The sequence below is a fragment of the Triticum aestivum genome, chromosome 6D (assembly GCF_018294505.1).
Source record: "Triticum aestivum cultivar Chinese Spring chromosome 6D, IWGSC CS RefSeq v2.1, whole genome shotgun sequence".
Lineage (NCBI taxonomy): Eukaryota > Viridiplantae > Streptophyta > Magnoliopsida > Poales > Poaceae > Triticum > Triticum aestivum.
The window spans coordinates 470212145-470235991 of record NC_057811.1 but is presented as its reverse complement, the minus strand read 5'-3'; the positions used below and the strand labels follow the sequence as shown (position 1 = coordinate 470235991).

Here is a 23847-nt window from a genome sequence, read left to right as displayed (position 1 = left end):
ATATAGAGAGACTTAATGACAGAAGTAGTACTACTTACAGACAGTAGCAAGTGATCGTTGTTTTATCGAGGGCCTTTTGATTGTAAAACTGGAAGAAATCCTCAAATGGAACATTCAGCAGATCAATTCCAACGAGGTCATGCTCCGGTTTAACTCTCAGCGTCAAAGTATCCATCCCATCAGACTCTCTGCAGGTTTTCATGTACCAATCATGTAGTCTTCGCATCATCGTGCTTAGAGATCTTTCATCTTTGACGAGAGGCTTCCCGTAATGGTATTTGTGTTCGTCCACCTCCATGATTTCATAATGTACATCGTCGGGCAGGTAATCTCCAAGATTGCTATAACCGGGCACCATACTCGGATCATTAGCGACGATGTCTTTTGACACCTTGAGCGGGGGGCACGATTGGTTCGCTTGTTCGCCGAGCTGGGCAATTTTTTTCCCAGCTCGTCGTTCTTTTAACCTTTTATCACTGACAGTACTTCCCGACCGCTCCGCTTCGGCATATGTCTTTGCAAGAATGCGCTCATAGTTGCCTCTCGGCGGAGACTTTGGTGGTTTTGTCAGGGCAGCCAGAGTGCGCTTTGCTTTCACCGGATCTACCTTCTCCTCCGGAGGTGGATGTTTCTTTGCTTTCACCCCTTCAAAGAAGTTTGTCACTTCGGCTCGCACGATCTTCCTGGTTTCCTCCTCGGTCCTCTCGTATGGTAACTTCTCTGGAGTCTTCAGAGAAGGACCGAATCTGTATTGCCTCCCGCCTCTGGCAGCTGTACTGCTAGACGCCGGCAGAGCAGACGGAGCGGCTGCGGCTGTCTTCTTTCCTTGCTTACGAGGCGGAGGAGAAGGACTACGACGCGCCGGAGCAGCCGCAGCGGCGGCGGGTCTCTTCCGCCCTTGCTGACGAGGCGGAGAAGGAGGAGGCTGGCTGCTCTGGCGCGCCGGCGCTGGCGGAGAAGGAGGCGGAGTGCCGCCACGCGCCGGAGAAGGAGGCTGAGTGCCCTGATCACTCGCCGGAGGAGGAGGCGGAGGAGGGGTGCCCTTACTCGCCGGAGCCGTCCAGTTCGGAAGCTTGATGAGCTCCTTCCGCCATAGGCATGGAGTCTTCAGAGCAGAACCCAGCCGAGTCTCCCCTTCACCGGTAGGGTGGTCAAGCTGGAGCTCCTCAAATCCCTCCGTTATTTCATCCACCATCACCCTAGCATATCCTTCTGGAATCGGCCGGCAGTGGTAGGTTGCGCCGGGTTCAGGAGGTAAAACAGAGCCAACAGCCGCCTTGACTTTGAAGTTCTGCCATTCCGCCATAAGGTGGCAATGTTGAGACTCCGTGATAGCATCCACGGGGTAGCTAGCAGGAGCCGCATGCTCCAGCTGAAGCAGCTCGGTGGAAGCCACGCTGCTTCTCCGCTGAGATGGCGGTGTAGCTTCGGGGGCAGTTTCGGCATGTCGATTGCCGTCTCGTTCCTCTAGCGCTTGAACCCTTTCGTGCAGCTTCTGAATTTGGATCTGCTCCACTTTTTTCCTCCTCTCCTGGCTTTTGTAACCGCCCGCGTCCGGAAAACCAGCCTTCCACGGAACGGAGCCTGGCGTGCCTCGTGTCCGTCCAGGGTGCTCAGGATTCCCGAGGGCCATTGTGAGCTCGTCGTTCTCTCTGTCTGGAACGAACGTCCCTTCCTGCGCTCTATCGATATATTGCTGAATCTTCTTGACTGGTATTCTCAAAAGCTCGTTCGTCCAAACGCACCTCCCTGATACAGGGTCCAAGGTTCCGCCAGCCCCGAAGAACCAAGTCCGGCAACGGTCTGTCCAGTTCATTGTCTGTGGTTCGATCCCTTTTTCAAGCAGATCATTCTCAGCCTTGGCCCACTTAGGTCGGGCTTTGAGGTAGCCACCTGACCCCGTGCGATGGTGAAGCTTCTTCTTCGCAGCATTCTTCTTGTTTGTCGCTGACATCTTCTTACTCTTTTCCGATGTCTTGTGGGCCACAAATGCGGGCCAGTGATCTCTGATCTTCTCATACCGGCCGATGAATTCTGGTGTCTCTTCTTTGTCGACAAACGTTTTCAGCTCATTCTTCCACCTCCTGAATAGGTCTGCCATCTTCTTAAGAGCATGAGACTTGATTAATTGCTCTATAACTGGCTTCTCCGGATCCTCCTCTGGCGGTAGGGTGAAATTTGCCTTCAGCTCAGTCCAAAGATCATCTTTCTGCATATCATTGACATAAGACACCTCAGGGTCTTCCTTCTTAGGCTTATACCATTGGTGGATGCTGATCGGGATCTTGTCCCTAACTAGAACCCCGCACTGAGCAGCAAATGCATCCTTTGTCCGGAGGGGTTCAATCGGTTGGCCGTCGCGCGCGATTGCTGTGATCTCAAACCTTTCATCCGAGCGCAACTTTCTCTTCGGGCCTCGTCTCTTTACCGAAGTTGTGCTCGATCCGGAGGGCTAGAAAAAAGAAGAAAGACGAGTGTTAATTAATATGTGTACATACCAAAACAATGAATGCATCAATTAGCTAGTCAGCACAGGCTTAACTAATATATTTACCTGGCCGGACTCTGTTCGGTCACCGGAGCCGTCACCACGGGCTCCTTCTTGCACCAGCATTGGGTCACCGGAGCCATCATAATCATGTCTTTCCTCCTCCACTCTTCGATCACCGTAGCCTGCTTCTTCACCCTGTTCTTCCAGACCATCATTGTCGTTAAGATACGACAAGATATCACCTCCGGCTAAGATTATGTCCCCCAACACCTCTTCTGCTTGCTCATCTCGTCCGTGCTCCATTGTTTCTGCAAATATTACAACATGGCAATTATTACACAAACATGACAGCAGGTGGATATATTAGTGCAAACGTAGACCTAGCTTATTCCGGGTTTGGGGTGGCCTAGGCAACGCTTCAAGGGTAGGGGCGCGGCGGGAGGGGGTAGGAGACCGACATCGTTTTTTTCTAGGGTTTGGGTGTCCTCGAGAGTTTTGGTCGAGCGAGAGGGCCGGGGGGGTGCTCCCGTGGTATAAGTTATCACGGTCGAGAGGGGGTATAAATATCGACCGTCCATCATGTCGAAGTTATCTGGGAGGGAGTTATATATATCGACAACGACGACATACATACATGGGAAAATAATGTTATCGGGGAGGGGGTATATCGACCCCCCCCCACGTGTTGAAGTTATCGGGAGGGGGTTATATCGACAACGACGACATACGTACATGGGAAAATAATATTATCGGCGGGGAGGGGGTATATCGACCCCCCCTCGTGTTGAAGTTATCGGGAGAGGGGTATATCGACGACGACAGACCCGATAAAACATAAGAAAACGAAGAAGAAATAAAAAGAGGAGAAGAAGAAAAGGAATAGAGGAGAAGATCGAAGAAAAAAAGAAGAAAAAAAGAGGAGAAGAAGAAAGGAATAGAGGAGAGAAGAAGAAAAAATAGAATTTTTTCTATTTTTTCTTCTTCTCTTCTATTCCTTTCTTCTTCTCCTCTTCTTTTTCTTCTTTTTTCCTCTTCTTATTTATTTCTCCTCTTCTTCCTCTCCTCTTCTTCTCCTTTCTTCCTCTTCTTATTTTCCTTTTTATATGAACATATCATCATATATATGAACATACATTTTCTTTGCATATGCATATGAACATACATTTTCGCATATGCATATGAACATACATACATACATTTTTCTTTCATATGAACATACATACATACATTTTCTTTGCATATGACCATACATACATTTTTCTTTGCATATGACCATTCATACATTTTCTTTGCATATGCTTTGCATATAAACATACATACATATGAACATACATACATACATATAAACATAACATACATACACAAAAAATTCTAAAAATCTGCCTAAAAAAATTATATGAAAAAAAGCATACATCATCCATCCATCCATATATTGAACATATACATCATCCATCCATCCATATAATCAACATATGCATATGAAAAAAATTATATGAAAAAAATTATATGAAAAAATTATATGAAGAGGATCGAGGGGACAGGGAGGAAAGGGGGTCGCCGGAGCCGGACCGAACGGGGAGGAGGGGCGGCGTCGAGGCAGGGGCGGCAGTGGGGGCGGGCGCCGGCGACGACGACAATGGTGGGGGCGGGCCGGGGCGCAGGGGCGCGGCCGTGCGTGCTCGGGGACGGGGCAGGGGCACGGGGCGGCGGCCGGCGTGGGCTCGGGCGCGGGGCAGGGGCACGGGGAGACGGGGATGGCGGCCGGCGGCGGCGACGGCGACGAGGAGCGCGCGAGCGATTTGGGCAGCCTGGCGGCGGGGGTAACTGGCGAGGGAGGTGAGGAAGATGTGAAATTTTCACAAGTCCTGGTTATATAGCAAGGGCATTGGTCTCGGTTCGTGGCACTAACCGGGACCAATGCCACCCTTTAGTCCCGGTTGGTGCCACCAACCGAGACCAAAGGTCCCTTTTCAGCAGCGCAAAGGGCGGGAAGCGGCGGCCTTTGGTCCCGGTTGGTGCCACCAACCGGGACCAAAGGCCTTGCGCTGCCCGCGGCCAAAAGTTTAGTCCCACCTCGCTAGTTGAGAGGGGCTCGGAGTGGTTTATAAGCCCCACTGCGGCTGCCCTCTCGAGCTCCTCTCAAATGCAGGCTTACGGGCCTAATGTCACACTGTGCTGTCTGTGGGCCTATTGGGCCTTCTGCGGGCCTGAATCCTGGCCCAGGTTGGGTTTCTAGTCGTATTCAGGCCGTGGTGGCCCAATAGGTGGCAGTTTTTTAAAATTTTTTCCAGTTTTTTGGTTCTGTTTTTTGCATTATTTATTTTCTTTTGTTTTTTGCTTTATTTTTTAATTCTTTGTGCTTTTAGGTCAGAAAATTTATAAACTTTCTGTTAGTGCCATTAGTTTTCAAATTTAAATAGTTAAAATTTGAATTCTATGAAATTTGTGTGAATCACAAGTTTGTGATTAACTTTACTATAAAAATAGTTTTTTTTCAGTTTTTTGTTTGTTTTTTGCATTATTTATTTTCTTTTGTTTTTTGCTTTATTTTTTAATTCTTTTTGCTTTTAGGTCAGCAAAATTATAAACTGTCTGTTAGTGCCATTAGTTTTAGAAAAAATATAAACTTTCTATTAGTGCCATTAGTTCTTTATGAAAATTCTTTTTGCTGTATTTAGTTTTTTTGTTTTCTTTTTTGCTATATTTATTTTGTTTTGTTTCTACTTACAACAAAAAACTTATTTATTTATTTTATTTTGTTTCTAATTACTTATTTATTTTACTTTATGATAATTCTTTTTGCTATTAAAGTTTCTATCAAAAAAAGTTCTTTATGAAAATTCTTTTTGCTTTTAATGATTTTGAACAGAAAATAATTCGATAATTTTAGTTGCATCAATTTTATATGATTTTAGTTTCAATAATAATAGAGGTTTCTTATAATGTTTTGAACAGAAAATACTTTGTTAATTTTAGTTTCATAAATTTTATGAAAGTTTATTTTATTTTGTCGGAACACAAGAAGTCCGGAGTTGTAATAAGTTATTAAAAATAAAAAAGAGGTGCAATGCTCGTTGATTTGCTTCAAGCCTTTCGGAATAGTGTAGACTGCACTGCACATAGCTCGATGCAGTCTACCTTATTCCTCAAGGCTTGAAGCTAAGCAACGTGAGCATTGCGCCTCTTCTTCATCGTCTCTGCACTCAGGGCTTATAAACCGCTCCTAGTGCCTCTCAGCTAGCGAGGTGGGACTAAAAAACTGCTTAGTAAGAAACTCTAGTACCGGTTCGTGCCACGAACAGGTACTAAAGGTGCTCGTGGGGCCACAGCCTCATTAGTACCGGTTCGTGGCACCAACAGGGACCAAAGGGTGGAATTGGTCCCGGTTCGTGCCACCAACCGGAACCAATGGCCTTGCACAGCGGCGTGGTGGTGAGTTTAGTCCCACCTCGCTAGCTAAGAGAGAGCCGCACCTGTTTATAAGGTGCGGTGCGCCTGAGCTGTCGAGCTCCTCTCTAAAGCAGGCTTACGGGCCTAACCTCTCTGTACATGCCTGTGGGCCTACTGGGCCTTCTGCGGGCCTGAATCCTGGCCCATGGATGGGTTTCTAATCGTATTCAGGCCGTGGTGGCCCAGTAGGTGGCATAATTTTTAATTTTTGGCCTGTTATTTTTCATGCATTTACTAATTATTTTGAGCTATAAGACCCTAAAATTGAAAAGCATTTCAAATGAACTCTGAAAAGGTTGAAAGTTGGCATGGTATCATCATTTCATCCACATAGCATGTGCAAGAAAGTTGAGAGGGTTACGGCAAAAACTAGATGCACTTCTTGTACAAAACGGACAATGGTATCATACTCGTCTATTACAAAGTTGGCATGGTATCATCATAATAGTTGCGGGAGAAAGTCTTCACTTTTTCTTCGCTTGTGTCATTTGCTTATTGCGCCGTAACCATGGATAATCTTCATCGTTTATCAGGATGCTTGGGTCAGCCTTGACTTTGAAGGGAGGAATTTCATGAAACTTTTCATAATCTTCAGACATGTCTGTCTTGCCCTCCACTCCCACAATGTCCCTTTTTCCTGAAAGAACTATGTGGCGCTTTGGCTCATCGTATGATGTATTCGCTTCCTTATCTTTTCTTTTCCTCGGTCTGGTAGACATGTCCTTCACATAGATAACCTGTGCCACATCATTGGCTAGGACGAACGGTTCGTCAGTGTACCCAAGATTGTTCAGATCCACTGTTGTCATTCCGTACTGTGGGTCTACCTGTACCCCGCCTCCTGACAGATTGACCCATTTGCACTTAAACAAAGGGACCTTAAAATCATGTCCGTAGTCAAGTTCCCATATGTCCATTATGTAACCATAATATGTGTCCTTTCCCCTCTCGGTTGCTGCATCAAAGCGGACACCGCTGTTTTGGTTGGTGCTCTTTTGATCTTGGGCGATCGTGTAAAATGTATTCCCATTTATCTCGTATCCTTTGTAAGTCAATACAGTCGAAGATGGTCCCCTGGACAACGAGTACAACTCATCACAAACAGTGGTGTCACCTCTGAGACGTGTTTCCAACCAACTGCTGAAAGTCCTGATGTGTTCACATGTAATCCAGTCGTCACACTGCTCCGGGTGTTTGGAGCGCAGACTGTTCTTGTGTTCATCGACATACGGGGTCACCAAGGTAGAGTTCTGTAGAACTGTGTAGTGTGCTTGAGACCAAGAATATCCGTCCCTGCATATTATTGAGTCCCCCCTCCAAGCGTGCCTTTTCCAGTCAGTCTCCCCTCATACCGCGATTTAGGGAGACCTATCTTCTTAAGGCCAGGAATGAAGTCAACACAAAACCCAATGACATCCTCTGTTTGATGGCCCATGGAGATGCTTCCTTCTGGCCTAGCGCGGTTACGGACATATTTCTTTAGGACTCCCATGAACCTCTCAAAGGGGAACATATTGTGTAGAAATACGGGCCCCAGAATGACAATCTCGTCGACTAGATGAACTAGGACGTGCGTCATGATATTGAAGAAGGATGGTGGGAACACCAGCTCGAAACTGACAAGACATTGCGCCACATCACTCCTTAGCCTTGGTATGATTTCTGGATCGATCACCTTCTGAGAGATTGCATTGAGGAATGCACATAGCTTCACAATGGCTAATCGGACGTTTTCCGGTAGAAGCCCCCTCAATGCAACCGGAAGCAGTTGCGTCATAATCACGTGGCAGTCATGAGACTTTAGGTTCTGGAACTTTTTCTCTGGCATATTTATTATTCCCTTTATATTCGACGAGAAGCCAGTCGGGACCTTCATACTGAGCAGGCATTCAAAGAAGATTTCTTTCTCTTCTTTCGTAAGAGCGTAGCTGGCAGGACCTTCATACTGCTTCGGAGGCATGCCGTCTTTTTCGTGCAAACGTTGCAGGTCCTCCCGTGCCTCAGGTGTATCTTTTGTCTTCCCATACACGCCCAAGAAGCCTAGCAGGTTCACGCAAAGGTTCTTCGTCACGTGCATCACGTCGATTGAAGAGCGGACCTCTAGCTCTTTCCAGTAGGGTAGGTCCCAAAATATAGATTTCTTCTTCCACATGGGTGCGTGTCCCTCAGCGTCATTCGGAACAGCTAGTCCGCCGGGACCCTTTCCAAAGATTACGTGTAAATCATTGACCATAGCAAGTACGTGATCACCGGTACGCATGGCGGGCTTCTTCCGGTGATCTGCCTCGCCTTTGAAATGCTTGCCTTTCTTTCGACATTGATGGTTGGTCGGAAGAAATCGACGATGGCCCAGGTACACATTCTTCCTGCTTTTGTCCAGGTATATACTTTCAGTGTCATCTAAACAGTGCGTGCATGCGTGGTATCCCTTGTTTGTCTGTCCTGAAAGGTTACTGAGAGCGGGCCAATCGTTGATGGTTACAAACAGCAACGCGTGCAGGTTAAATTCCTCCTGTTTGTGCTCATCCCACGTACGTACACCGTTTCCATTCCACAGCTGTAAAAGTTCTTCAACTAATGGCCTTAGGTACACATCAATGTCGTTGCCGGGTTGCTTAGGGCCTTGGATGAGAACTGGCATCATAATGAACTTCCGCTTCATGCACATCCAAGGAGGAAGGTTATACATACATAGAGTCACGGGCCAGGTGCTGTGATTGCTGCTCTGCTCCCCGAAAGGATTAATGCCATCCGCGCTTAAACCAAACCATACGTTCCTTGGGTCAGCTGCAAACTCAGCCCAGTACTTTCTCTCGATTTTTCTCCACTGCGACCCGTCAGCGGGTGCTCTCAACTTCCCGTCTTTCTTACGGTCCTCACTGTGCCATCGCATCAACTTGGCATGCTCTTCGTTTCTGAACAGACGTTTCAACCGTGGTATTATAGGAGCATACCACATCACCTTCGCAGGAACCCTCTTCCTGGGGGGCTCGCCGTCAACATCACCAGGGTCATCTCGTCTGATCTTATACCGCAATGCACCGCATACCGGGCATGCGTTCAGATCCTTGTACGCACCGCGGTAGAGGATGCAGTCATTAGGGCATGCATGTATCTTCTGCACCTCCAATCCTAGAGGGCATACGACCTTCTTTGCTGCGTATGTACTGTCGGGCAATTCGTTATCCTTTGGAAGCTTCTTCTTCAATATTTTCAATAGCTTCTCAAATCCTTTGTCAGGCACAGCATTCTCTGCCTTCCACTGCAGCAATTCCAGTACGGTACCGAGCTTTGTGTTGCCATCTTCGCAATTGGGGTACAACCCTTTTTTGTGATCCTCTAACATGCGATCGAACTTCAGCTTCTCCTTTTGACTTTCGCATTGCGTCCTTGCATCGACTATGACCCGGCGGAGATCATCATCATCGGGCACTGGTTCCTCTTGATCTTCAGCAGCTTCCCCCCTTGCAGCATCATTGGGCACATCGTCTGGTTCCTCTTGATCTTCAGCAGCTTCCCCCGTTGCAGCATCACCGTATTCAGGGGGCACATAGTTGTCATCGTCCTCTTCTTCTTCGCCGTCTTCCATCATAACCCCTATTTCTCCGTGCCTCGTCCAAACATTATAGTGTGGCATGAAACCCTTGTAAAGCAGGTGGGTGTGAAGGATTTTCCGGTCAGAGTAAGACTTCGTATTCCCACATATAGGGCATGGACAACACATAAAACCATTCTGCTTGTTTGCCTCAGCCACTTCGAGAAAATCATGCACGCCCTTAATGTACTCGGAGGTGTGTCTGTCACCGTACATCCATTGCCGGTTCATCTGCGTGCATTATATATAATTAAGTGTGTCAAAAACCATTACAGAACATCATGAATAGATAATTAAGTGACCAAATTAATAGAAGTTCATCATCACATTAGAACCAAAGTACATACATAGTTCTCATCTAACAACATATATATAGCTCTCCAGAGCATCTAATTAATTAAACCATACATTGAAACTATGTAAAACATTTCAATGCGAAAACAAATGCGATCATAATCGCAACCAAGGTAACAATTGATCCAACGGCATAATGATACCAAGCCTCGGTATGAATGGCATATTTTCTAATCTTTCTAATCTTCAAGCGCATTGCATCCATCTTGATCTTGTGATCATCGACGACATCCGCAACATGCAACTCCAATATCATCTTCTCCTCCTCAATTTTTTTTATTTTTTCCTTCAAGTAATTGTTTTCTTCTTCAACTAAATTTAACCTCTCGACAATAGGGTCGGTTAGAATTTCCGGTTCAACCACCTCCTAGATAAATAAAATCTATGTCACGTTGGTCGGTATATTTGTCATAAACAATAAATGAACCAAATAGTTATAAAAAGATAATATATACCACATCCGAATCATAGACAGGACGAGGGCCGACGGGGGCGGATACCAAAACCATCGCACTATGTAATAAGAAGGAATAATAAAAGTAACAAAATTAGACAAGTAACTATCTAAAGTAAGAATTTTTTCCTTTCAGAAAGAAGATAAGAACAAGAGGCTCACCACGGTGGTGCTGGCGACGAGATCGGCGCGGGCGATCGACGGCGGTGAAGACGGGGACGGGACGTGACGGACCGCTAAACCTAGACAAATCTCGGGGAAAATGGAGCTCGGAGGTCGAGTTTCGAGAGGACAAAGATTAACTAGTGTGGCTCAGACATTTCATCGAACACCTCATGTGCATAGGAGGTGAGCTAGAGCACCCAAATGCCCTCCCCTCGCCGGCCAGAAAAAACAGAGCACTCTGGAGTGCTCTGCTGTGGCGATGGGGTATATATAGGGAACTCATTGGTCCCGGTTGGTGGCACCAACCGGGACTAAAGGCCTTTGGTCCCGGTTGGTGCCACGAACCGGGACCAATGCCCCCTTTAGTCCCGGTTGGTGGCACCAACCGGGACCAAAGGCCTTGTGCTGCCCCGCGTCAAAAGTTTAGTCCCACCTCGCTAGTTGAGAGAGCTCGAGAGTGGTTTATAAGCGCTGCTGCGCCCACCCTCTCGAACTCCTCTCAACTGCAGGCTTTCGGGCCTAACTGTTCTCTTTGCCTGTGGGGCCTACTGGGCCTTCTGCGGGCCTGAATCCTGGCCCATGGATGGGTTTCTAGTCGTATTCAGGCCGTGGTGGCCCAGTAGGTGGCATAATTTTTTTCCTCTGTTTTTTTTCTCTTTTGCTTTATTTGTTTTGTTTTGTTTCTACTTACAACAAAAAACTTATTTATTTTATTTCTAATTACTTATGTATTTTACTTTAATTATTTTATTTTTATTTATTTTACTGCTGCTATTTTTATTTATTTTACTGCTGCTATTTTTACTTAATTTATTAAGGTTTATTTATTGTAGTTACTATAGTTTATTTTATTTTATTTTATTAAGGTTTACGAGCTGTGGGAGGGACGAGGGGTGGCGACGTGCTGTGGGACACGATGCAGGGGCCGAGGAGGGAATTTAGGGTTAAGTTTTTATACGGGAACGGTTAGACGGGCTTTAGCGGGCTTTCACCGGGCTTGTGGGGTTTTACCAGGTCATCGATGAGAGTTTCCAAAAATGTCATTAGAAATCCGTCATGGATTAACAGGTTTCTTGTAGTGATATGTCGAGCACAATGAGTGGTGATCCTCCGGCCTCCCACTCGCACGCAGCCGCCGCCACCCTCCCGCTCGCTCGCCGCCGCCGTCGTCACCAGTCCCGGCCATGGCGCCGCCGCTGCCGTCGTGCCCCTGAAGACCTATTCATCTTGCCTGAAGGTGATCCTGTGTCAGATCCTGCACGATACCTCATCACTACAACACGTCGGCGGCGGTGTATGAGGCGTCCATGGCCCTGGTGGCGCCTTCAAGGGAGGACGCATGATCTTCAAGGGAGGACAGGCCATCAGATTCATCCACTTGGTAGCGTCTTTGTTCATCCAGGTTTGACGATTCATCTTTTCATTATCTAGTCTCTCAGGGATGTCAAACGTACCCTCAACAACTAACGTCAGCATTTATTTTGTTCTGTAGTGAACCCCCTCGATGAATGCATGTCTGTTGCCGTGGCTAGAGAAAATTCTACATATCCACATCCTGATAACCAACAAGATAAGTAGCAGCTTTGATATGGAGGTATTTTCCTTCACTGCGTGCTTTTTCTTTGTGCCCTTTACTGTACTGTAGTAGCATTTGCTAAATTGCATTGAGAGAATAGGACGGCACAACAAGCTAGGGCTTCAAGAAAACCAACCAAATTCCTTTTTTTTGGGATCAACCAACCAAATTGCTGTAATAGCACGATCCGCAAGACCTAGAAGGGATCTACACATGACATCGGTGGCTTCTCCTCCGCCTGCTATTTGCCGCTTTGACACTGTTGACAGATCCGAGTTCCACCTGCTAGGCTCGAATGGTAGATGTTACGGGCAACTGTATGTGAATCCCACTCCAAGGGATCGCCCTTCTCTATCCCAGATATGGCGGTTATGGAGTTGATGGCTCGTGTTTTTTTTTCTCTTTTGCTTTATTTGTTTTGTTTTGTTTCTACTTACAACAAAAAACTTATTTATTTTATTTCTAATTACTTATGTATTTTACTTTAATTATTTTATTTTTATTTATTTTACTGCTGCTATTTTTATTTATTTTACTGCTGCTATTTTTACTTAATTTATTAAGGTTTATTTATTGTAGTTACTATAGTTTATTTTATTTTATTTTATTAAGGTTTATTTAGTTTTGTTTATTTTATTAAGGTTTATTTATTTTATAAATATAAAAAAATGAACATAGATGCGCTTATAGAGAAAATTAAACCTAAATTCATAGTAAATTTCTATGAAATTTACTGTGAATTTAGGTGAAATTCCCTGTATAAGGGCATCTATTTTCATTTTAAGAGAAGCTCAACAAGGCATAGAGGGACGGGCTCATAAACTGGTGTGAGCGCCCTTCGGTTGGCGAGGTGGGACTAAACACTGGCCGCAACTAGGACCAGCCCTTTAGTCCCGGTTTGTGGTATGAACCGGGACTAAAGGGTGGTGGGCCAGGAGCGTGGCCCATTGGTCCCGGTTTGTCCCATCAAGCGAGACCAAAGGGTCCGGACGAACCGGGACCAATGCCCCCACGAGGCCCGGCAGGCCCCTGGCCGCACGAACCGGGACCAATGCTCACATTAGTCCCGGTTCGTGACTGAACCGGGACTAATGTGAATATTGCCCTGTGACCAAAGCCCAGTTTTCTACTAGTGCTTGAGAAACTAGACTCGTCAAGAACTAGGAGCAGGTTGGTGATACGCCTCCAGATGTCGCGCCACCGGGTGTTGAGCACGCAGGTCTGCAGGGTGTCGAGTACGCCTCCAAATGTTGCTCCGACTGCCTCGAGATCTCGTCGAGTCGCTGCCTCTCCGTGCTGCTTCGACTGCCGCCATTGGTGCTCGCTGCTGACTAGCACGCCGGCGAGCTTTCTCTGGCGAGCTACACACTGTTGCAAGGCATGCAATCAGAGAGACCGAACTCCCTCGTCGAGCTATCGCCTACTCGTGCTCCTCCAATCGCCGCCGCCCGTGCTTAGCACCGGCAAGCACGTCGATGAGCCTCTCCAGTGAGCTTCTCCGACGAGCTGCAGACAACTACCACTAAAATGTTCTCTGCAACATGTCTGATGTTACAAAAGATTCTCTGTAACACGAGGTCTGTTACAAAAATTACGGTAGAAAACGGTCAACAACATTTTCTGCAGCACATCTTTTTTGCAAATATTTTCTACAACATTGCCTTTGTTGCAAAAAAAATCAGAAGGAATGGCTGCTTACGTGGGTAATCAAACGACCATTAATGTGTCCACCTAATGGTCAGCGAGGCGGCAGATCTTTTCTAATTATCAGCCGACCGACGCGTAGCGTTGCCCATATATTTACATATTCTATGTATGTGGTGTTTCATATCTTAGTTTTTTTTATAGAGTTGGTCAAGCTTAAGAAAGTTTTTTTTAGAAACACAATAGAGATGCTCACAAAGACATGGCAAGGCAAGGAGACCCCTCAAACATGCCGGGACATACCACTACCAAATCTCATCTTCAACCTTGATCCACCCGATACCGTCCTCATTGCCAAGTAAAAGGCCATGCCAACAGACATAGAGCCACCGCCCTGGCATTCCGCGGCAAGCAACAGTAGAACTTGCAACCAAACTCCAAGACAACATCTTCAAGAAGGACCGTGAGCCGGAGCACAACCATCACCTGTTTCAGGAAGGAACAAGGTTACACCAGAGTTTGAGAGAGAAGGTATAGGCTGTCAAACCACGACACCTCCAAGGAGGTTAACGACACCCGCAAGTATTATTTTTACATTTTCCAAACAGTATAATGTTTTTCTTTGTGAAACCTACTAATTAACATCTTATTTCAAACAAATCATATGTATGTACAACATGCCTTTTCCCCTCACAAAAAAGTGAAAGTGTTTTAAATTTGGAATTTTTTCAATGAAGCTCATTAACAGTTTCCTGTAAAATCCAAGATGTTTGTGTGTCGCATAAAAGCCAATTGGATGGCCGCTGAGCATCTCTATACACATACAACGAGTTAATAAATGTATATTGAACCGAGTCAAAAACAAGGTAAAATCCTAGGAAAATTTCAAGCAATGCATGGCCAGAGTGCAATTGCCATAAAGGTTACTGGGCAATCAAGATCAAGGACGGTACAAATAGTTCTCAAGTTGTGATGATCTTCTTTTTGAACCAGACCCAGGATTGCTAGATGGTGCGACCACATAGGCAAACACACGATTTAAATAAAGTGATAGCTCAACATACTGGAAACAACTCCCTCCGTAAAGAAATATAAGAAAGTTTAGATAACTAAAGTAGTGTTTTCTTGAGTTGCACCAAACAACCAACATGCAGGTTTCCAGCAGAGTACCGTCTGACCATCATTACAGGCAGAGAGCAAGAAACTAAATGTGGTGGTAACAGCGAACATGACACACAAGGCTTTAGACCACCATCACAAGCGAGCACGCACCGCATATCTAGCGCCATCAAGGGTGGAAACTGGAGCATGCGTCTGGTTCCGCAGTAGGACGAAGCAGGGGCCGAGGAGGCTTCTCAAAACTAAAACCTATACGAAACATGACGATGCAATAAGTTTGGTTCGGAATTACAAAATCTCAACTGATATAAATGGGAGAATAGCTTGGCCAGAGGAACTATCGTGCAACTTGAACAAATAACTGTTTTTCTCTAAGTGGCCTAGACAAAATTTCTTTTCTTTCTTAACACGAAAAGGTTAGCCTTGTGAGAGCAGAATATATGATCACTCAGATGCCTCAAGACTCATACTTCAGACAGTAGTGTGACATGCATGCATGCAATTTGGCCATGCATCAATCTTTATTCATCAAACTGACAACAGGCTAGGAACAACAGCGAAAATAATGAGGCACCACACTATCACCCGTCAGTTTGAAGATTTTCAGTAAATTCAGCGTACGGACTGGAATGAGAGGAAAGATTAAACTGAATTTCAAGACGAGAAGGACTAATATTTCCATTAGTAGTTAATCAGTAAAAAAGCACAGAACCAAACCTAAATGATCGTGATTGATTGTTATTATTGGCACAACGGCAATGTGTTGTAACTATTTCATTATCACTAGTAAGTAACAACAGAGCGATTGGATTTGGTGAAACCTAAGAGTCAATCTGAACTCCATCATCAGGTAATTCAATAATGGGCACTAAATATAAATAGGTTTAAAAGGGTGCCATAGACAATAATCATCTATAACACTAAGCTCCCTAGGTTTAATGAGTCTACATTCAATTGAGGTATCAAATTAAAATTGGGTGATCCGATTTTGACCGAGTCAACAATTTCTCAAAGCTCCATGATTCTATTCTTTTATATTATACACTATGCTTTCTAATTTTTAAGACCTCACAATTAATTGAGTTATTCAATTTAGAATTGGGTCATCCGATTTGGACCGGGTCAACACTTTCTCAAGTTCTCTCATTCAATTCTTTTTATTCACCATGTTCCAAAAGTTTGAAGCTCTTTCATTCAATTGAGGTATTCAATTTTGGTTTGGTTTCTGATTTTTACTGGGCCAACAATTTTTCAAATCAATCAACAGCAACCGACCTATAAAAACATATCAATCCCCGCACCCTCCCACCACCTAGAGAAAAGAAGTGTCGTCATGTGATATTGTAGCATCAATATAGTACATGCAACCAACGACATAGAAATTTTCACACATAAATATAGGTTGGTCAGCCAATAACACGGAATCACACCACGAAAGGCCCATCAAATCACTGTATTATAAATAAAAATAAAACACACTCTATCATCTCCCCCACCTGCCAAACTAAATATTCCATCAGCTATAAAATATAGGGGGTATTAGTTTTTTAGAAAGACAAATTTCTTTAACTTTGACCAAGTTCAGAGCAAAAATATCGACATCCACAATATTAAACAAAAGAATATGGAAATTCATTTTGTGATGAATCTGAAAATACTGATTTGATATTATGGATTTTGATATATTTCTTTACAAATTTGATCAAACTTAAAAGGTTTGACTTTCAAAAAAATACACCTTATATTTTGAAACAGCGTGATTTAAAAAAAATCCAACAACACGAGCAGCGCAGCAAAGCGCGCACAACCCTTCTAGTTTTTGTTTAATTACGGCATGAAGCAGGAATATGGTAGTAACATAGGTTTAAAAGCATGAAGAATGACCAAGGTTACTTACGGCATGAGTAAGGACATTGCTCCGTGATGCTAATTTGCTCATGAAGTATGACACATGCACTCAAGGTCTTCAAAATTTTGCGGATTCTCTCATCAACCTTTTTACATTCAATGTTGACAACCTTAAGGTGCGAGCACACAAATGGTTGTTTTATCTTTTCTTGGGCTCCTGTTGCTCTAACGAGTATAGGATAATTCCTATAACTTTGACCAATAAAAGCATTTTGTGAGATCAACAAAAATACATGATAATTCCTTTGATAACACAAAAACTCTTTCATATAGGATATACCTTAGTTTTATTAAGCTGAAGAGTGAGCATCTCAAGAATTGGAGAGTGTCGGAGAATGCACGCTAGGCCACTAGTCGTAAACCACTCATTGAGCAACTGAGGCTTCAGTTTGTCAAATATGGGACAACATTTTAAATCCCATCTGTAGATAGACTGGACAAATAGCAAATGAACGAAATAGAACTTTGAGACTCTACAAAGAAAAAAAATCGTCTAGTAGGAACTTTGGCTAGATATTTTAATTTCAAACTGCCAAATTGCAAAGGAACGAAAAAGAGCTGTGAGACTTGAGAAGATGAAAAAAAATAGTAAGATGAAAGTTTGGGTAGATACTCTGATTTCAGACATAAGTAGAGAGAGAACTATGACTCAAGCCCTGGAAACACATTTTACACCAATCAAGCCACCGTGATATTAAATCATTGATTTGAATCCCATTGGTGAAGAGTAAAGTAGAAAATCATGGTAATGAGAATAAGTATATGCAGGCTAACAGTGGATAGAGATGTTAAAAGAGAATTAGTGGGTGACAAATAACAATAAGGGCGAAAAAGGAAGTAAATGCATACGTACCACTTCAATTTCATGACTGTCCCAGGAAACAGTACTATTATCAGCTAGCAACTCCAAATTCGCAACATCGGATAAACCATGGAGAAGCACGCCCTCGTCAATGGGATAAGCATGACAACCACATTTCTCAAGCTCACAACCCTGCTGGTTACTACGACAAGAATCATTGCACCCATAGTCAACCCAAACATAAGCTGTTTCTAGTAATGGAATGTATTCAAATGAAGGGGTCAATCCCCTAAAACCATAAAGGTGCAGTGAGATAAGACCAGGGGCAAATATCCGAACACGGAAGTCTGCGGGGAAGGAACAAATGTCGGTAATGCATAGCCGTTGTAGTGATTTGGAAGATATCCTGCGAGCATCAATGTCACAATGTTGCATCTCTAGATCCTCTAATGCTGGGCAGCTCGACAAATCCAGAGCGAAACGTTTGAGGTTAACCAATTTAAGGTGCAGGGTCTTCAAGTGCTGGGAGATAAGAAACACATCGAGTTTTAGTGGGTTGTTGTCATCGTCAAAATCACCGTCATCATCATCAACATCAATGCCGACTAGGAGTTCCTTTACTTGGCACTTTAGAGCATACTCGATCAACAGCCTGGTGTTTGTGTATTTGTGCTCCTCGTCAACATGAAGACCAATGGCGAAGCCACGTTAAGCCTGTGTAGTCGTATGACTACACAGGAATTTCGTAACAAATTGACCCAGGCTGCGTACAACACGCCTCTGAACAAAAAACTGTTGGAATTTGACTACAGGCCCATGTATCATCTGATTCGTGTAACAATGGGCTAGGATCTTCTAAAGAAAAGGGCTAGGTCGTACAGAAATAGGAAGTCCTAAATATCTTCCCTGATCGTAATGCATCGCAGAAATTCCTTGGTTTTCTCCTTCGACTTCTCTGCCTTCCCAACTTTCTCCTCGTCAGTTCAACCTTTTCTCCCTCCGCCACAGCCTCATCCTGTCCTCCGCCTGCGATCTTTGGCCAGGGCGTGAGGCGTGAGACAGGGCCACCTCCGGCTGTCCGGCGAGCCGCGAGCGACTCCTGTCCTCCACCTGCGATCTTCGGTCAGGATATGAGCCGTGAGGCATGGCCACCTCCGGCCGTCCACTGACCCGCGAGCGATGGACCGTCAATGGTGTGTCGCATAAATCGATCAATATTGCTGTATTGGTCATCGGGTCCAAAGCCAGAACGAGGCCATCTGCCCTTCCCCTTCTATTCGTAAGTTCTGTCTTTTGTATTGCTATATGTTTTTTCTCTTCCAATCATTGTCTCATACTGAAATTTATTCCAATATGTTATGCAATATGCATATATATATATATCAAGATATGCATGATCACAAAGGATTGCTGCCATAAATATTTATATAAGTTATGAAGTATTATGTTTTCGTTGGCTCATAATGTAACATAAAGGGGATAAATAAAGGGATACAAACTTATCTAAAAAACCTTTTTTGTGGGTACAAAGAAAATTCATTAGAAAAGATTGACATCACAATGTTTTGATCCTGGCACCGCCACTGATGAAGACATGTGTTGATCTTGAACTTACCGAGAGGTGAGTTTCCACGGAGGTGGATGAAGAGCTTGACGATCTGTTTGAAACGTTCCAAGCTCGGGAAACTCCAGTGGTCGCGCCACCTGGTGTCGAGCACGCAGGTCTGCAGGGCATCACCCGCCGGCAGAAAGGACAACACGTGCCGGAGGAGGTCGTCGGGCAGGTCGCCGAAGCGATTCTTGCTGCTCGCGGCGGGCTTCTTCTTGCGCATTCCGTCGAACAGATGGCGGGTGCTTCTTGAGCGGGGAAAAACAAGAAGAAAAATGAGGAGAGGATGGCAATCAGCGGCCAGTGTAGCAAAAGCAAGTCCACGAATCCATTGATCAACCCCTCTAGAGAAAATGAAGAAGAAAGCACCTCGAGTCGTGGACAAACAGGCGGACGATCCAGAGCCTCCAGCCGCCGGCCAGCCCTCCCCCGGTGTTTGAGGGCCTGCCTGCTTTTTTGTTGCGTGCGAAACGGGAGGGAGGAGAGAGTCAAAATGGCGAGCCCATGTTTTAGGGGCTATAAACATCAGCGATTACCCTCCTTAATCCCCACTCTCACGCCACTCTTTCTTAACCGGGGATGGTGTCCTGGCCTGGACAAGATGAGTAGTAGGAGTATATGACAACGCGGAAATTCAGTTCGGCTCCCGGGAGTAAGTGCGCCCGGGTCCAAAAATAATTTTTGAAATGCCAAAAAAAGCAAGACAAAATTTGTATGTGTTGCTAGTCACATCCAAATGCTACCTGCAAATTTTGAGCCGAAAAAGTTAAGTATTTTCGCCTCTAGAAAAAAAAACACCAAATGTCACACCAAATTTGTTTTTTCACCGACCAAACACCGCTGCTTCGTTCTGCATGAAAATTCTCAAGCATGTTTGCAACATTAACATTAACATCCACATAAAAATTCAGAATTTTTTAAAAATATTTACTATTTTTTCGCGTTACTGTTCACCCGGAAGCATGAGCCAAAACGCCCCTCCCCATGACAACGTCCTTACTCTGGCTCATTTTTTTACCTCGGACATGGATTTTATTAGTAGTTTTGTTTAAGTTGTGGGTTTTATTAGTTCGCTTTTGCTAAACATCAGACGCTTCAAAAATTTAAACGTGTCAGTCAATTTCGGCTTTGCCCCAAGCGCGAGACGGGGAGGCCACAGACTCCAAGGCGAGTGTGAGCTGTGAACGAGCAGGAGCAGGCCGGGACATCAACGACAGGAATGAGTCCGAAGGTTGACTATTCGGATCGGAGGTGCGGGGATCATCGCCGACACTCGAGAAGGGGGTGGTCGGGCTGTCGACAACACGATGGTGAGCAGCAGCAGTTATAGTTTTTTTAAGGTATGTAACATTGAAAAGCAGGAGGATTCTAGGTTGGAGCCCTTCAAAAAACCAAGAACAATATATCGGAATCTAAAAAAATTACACATGTACGCATAGATATATATAGTATACAAATATGATTTTCCCCTAATATGTCTTTTCATCCATGGTTTACACAGAGAAGACATATACGCGTCTAGGTCTGATGCCTATATTTTTGCGTCTAGGTCTGATGCCTGTATTTCTGTGTGAGACACATCTGAATATAGATAGGGCAGGAAACTGAGAAAAAAAAGTGAAGATGGATCGGGTGGAGGTTGTAGAGAGTGTGGGTGCTAGTGGAGGCTTGCTTCTTTTCCGGCGTCCGGTGATCATACATGTGAAAAAAAATCATGATTAAGCCAATGGAGGTTTGAAGTATGAAAGGAGCAAAAATGGTGAATGATCCTCGTGATATCATCTTTGATAATGTTCCAACATTTCTTGAAGGAAGCTCCTCTGAAGCCATCCAGCCCGGGCACCTTACCACACGGCATATCATTGATGACCTCCTTAACCTCCTTCTCGGTGATGGGACTTCGAGATCACCCAAGTCATGTGTCTCAAAATTTAGCTCCTCCCAACTAAAGTCGATGACGCTCGGGCCCCCTTTTCTCATGACCTTGAAAAAATGTTCATGGATAATTTCCTCCTTGAGATCATCCTTGATGACCCATCCTTGTGCATTCTTGAGCCTACGGATGTGGCTTTCTCCTTCTTCTAGCGTTGATTCATCGATGGAAGAATTTAGTGTTTGCGTCTCCTTCCTTCAAGGAAGACATTCTTGCATATTGCTTTTTTCTAGCCCTCTCAAGCATCGCCAAACTAATAACCTTTCTTTTAAGCCTTGCCCGAATGTCGTGCTCCTGGCGGACAAAAGATGCGCTCCTGGGCAATGCCAAGGCATAGTATGACTGTATGACCAAGAGGGCAAAATGGTGGTGAAGTTTCACTTTGGAGAATAAAAGTCCCTACTCCATTTGGTGAGGCGAAGGCTAGTTTTTTTTAGCTTGTGAAACAACACTTGATATGGCTCTGGGTGTATGTTAAGCTCATTTCATGCCGTGAGGACCACCTCCTCGAAGCCCGACATTTTTGTCCAAAAAAAAATTCAAACTTGAATGTCCTTGGTTTTCTTGGTCCTTCTCTCATCAGCGAGCAACATCTGGCAATGGTCGAAGAGAAAGGATGTAAGGGAATGCAACACACAGGTGTTGAACAATGAATCCCATTCGGCATTAAAAAAACGCATCAAGCTTGCTGAATGTGGGATTTTCTCTCTAATTACTCTATGTGAACCGCCTATTTTGAAGGTGGATTTCCTTCAACTCGCAACTTTGTAGAGCGGTCCGGAAACGATTGGTTTGACTTCTATTGACATTGCGCTTATTCTAGCCGCGCGCCCAATGAATTTGTTTAAAATTACCGGAGGAAAGCCACATTACCCCACTTGGGGGGTTTTGGTCGAGAAGCTCTGCAAAGAAAATGACTTCGAGAGGTAGGCCCATACACAAAAGTAATTTTTAAGTTCACTTCGGAGGCTCTAATGTGCACCGTAGCTGAAAGGTAGTAGGCTGGGGTTGTAGTATTGGATATTGGATACATTCACCATCTGATCATCCCACAGTAGCACAATCCTTCCTCTGAATATTGGACACATCCACCATCTGATCATCACACAAAATAGCATTGATGGCCTCCTTCACCTCCTTCTCAGCCATGGGGGTTCAAGATCACTCAAGTCACGTGTCTCAAAATTTAGCTCCTCTATACTTAAGTCGATGACGCTCGGGTCACCTTTTCTCATGACCTTGAAGAAATCGATATGGATAATTTCCTCCTTGAGATCATGCTCAGTGACCCACCCTAGTGCATGCTTGAGGCTTGTGCATGTGGTTTTTCCTTTTTAGCGTTGATCCGGTGATGGAAGAATTTAGTGAGCAAAATTTGCTTCACGGGATAAACTGGGCACATGAGCTTTTCCCGGAATTGCTATATGCTTCCTATTATCTAAATAATCATTACATTCATGAATCTAAGAGGGCTTTGCACGAACTAATTGAACAATAGAGAATGATGGGACCGAATTGTGCCATCAGTCAAAAGAGAGTTGAATCATTTCTAACCTGCCTTAATAAGGCCAACTCTAACCGATCCCCTGTCGGGCTATAAGGAAGGATAAATTCGATTTTCCTGCCTATGTCACACCTAGCTGATCCCCTAAACCGAATAGAGGAGAATAATTTATCCTCCGCTACCTATCCAATACCAAAATATACTCCGTATGGAGGCGGCCGAGGATAAATTTTCTTCATGCAAAGGCCTCCTTGTGGACGGCCGGCAACTCACGTGAAGCTCCCTTGTCGACAACGGCGACCTAGTCGGCGACCCCTGCCCGTACTACTACGGATACAGCCACAGCGTGTTGCTGCCGCTCCTCGCCGCTGCCGGTGCACATACTACTGCTCGCCACTGCTGCTGTGTGCTTCTTGCCGCTTCTCCTCCTCACTGCGTGTGTGCTGCTGCTAGCCATCACCGGTGTGTGCTACTGCTCCTCCGCTCCCCATCCCACCCCCTCCCCGTTGCGTGCTGCTCGCCGATGCGTGGTCGCCGTGGTCGCATAGCAAGTGTTCGACGAAATGTATGGGTCAAATGTAAGTTTACTCCATTATATATATGGAATCAGCTAGGTTCGGCCAAAACTTAATGGAGTAAAAATACTCCACTAAAGGTCTACTCCGTCGGATCCTTCTTTATTTTTAGGGGATCGGATAGAAATGCCCTAAGAAGCTATGATCTCTTTACAACTGCAACCGCGAAGTGCTGGTGGTGCGTAAACTCAAATGAAGCACTCAACAATGGATCGCCAACTACCAACATGGTTGATGATGTTTATAGCTATATCCTATTGTGCTCAGCAACCTGTTTGATCTGGCGGAGCACTGCAAGCTTTTCTGGTTTGCTTGCAGAAGTGCCTTTCACGGAGGGGAATATGTTCTCAATTTCCTTGAAAAAATTGTTAACATAACTAGAAGGAAGAATATCAGAAGATCATCTGAGATCTTTTACGGTGCATCTAATTAATGTGAGCCGTCCATTCTCGATCATTCAATGGACTAGGTCCATAAATACTACTGAACAAAATCAGTAGTATTTTCTATCTGAAGGGTAAAATCGGAAGACAATCAAAACAAATACTAAAAGTCTACAGGCAAAATCGAAGGTGTGTTTTCTTCTCGATGCAGTCCATCCATTCCGGGACTGTTGGCGGAAGCCCGATTCCTCGATTACTTTCCAGCAGAGATGCAAGAAAGAGATG

At 44.8% G+C, this 23847-nt stretch overlaps 1 long non-coding RNA gene across 1 annotated transcript; it reads right to left on the bottom strand.

The window, feature by feature from the left end:
- Positions 1–16769: 16769 nt before the first annotated feature.
- LOC123142079 (uncharacterized) lies at positions 16770–19670 on the bottom strand. The gene is made up of 3 exons (XR_006470517.1): positions 19537–19670; positions 17037–19415; positions 16770–16948 (listed from the first exon to the last, which is right to left on the bottom strand). It is a non-coding gene; the product is annotated as an uncharacterized lncRNA (long non-coding RNA).
- Between the last annotated feature and the right edge of the window lie 4177 nt (positions 19671–23847).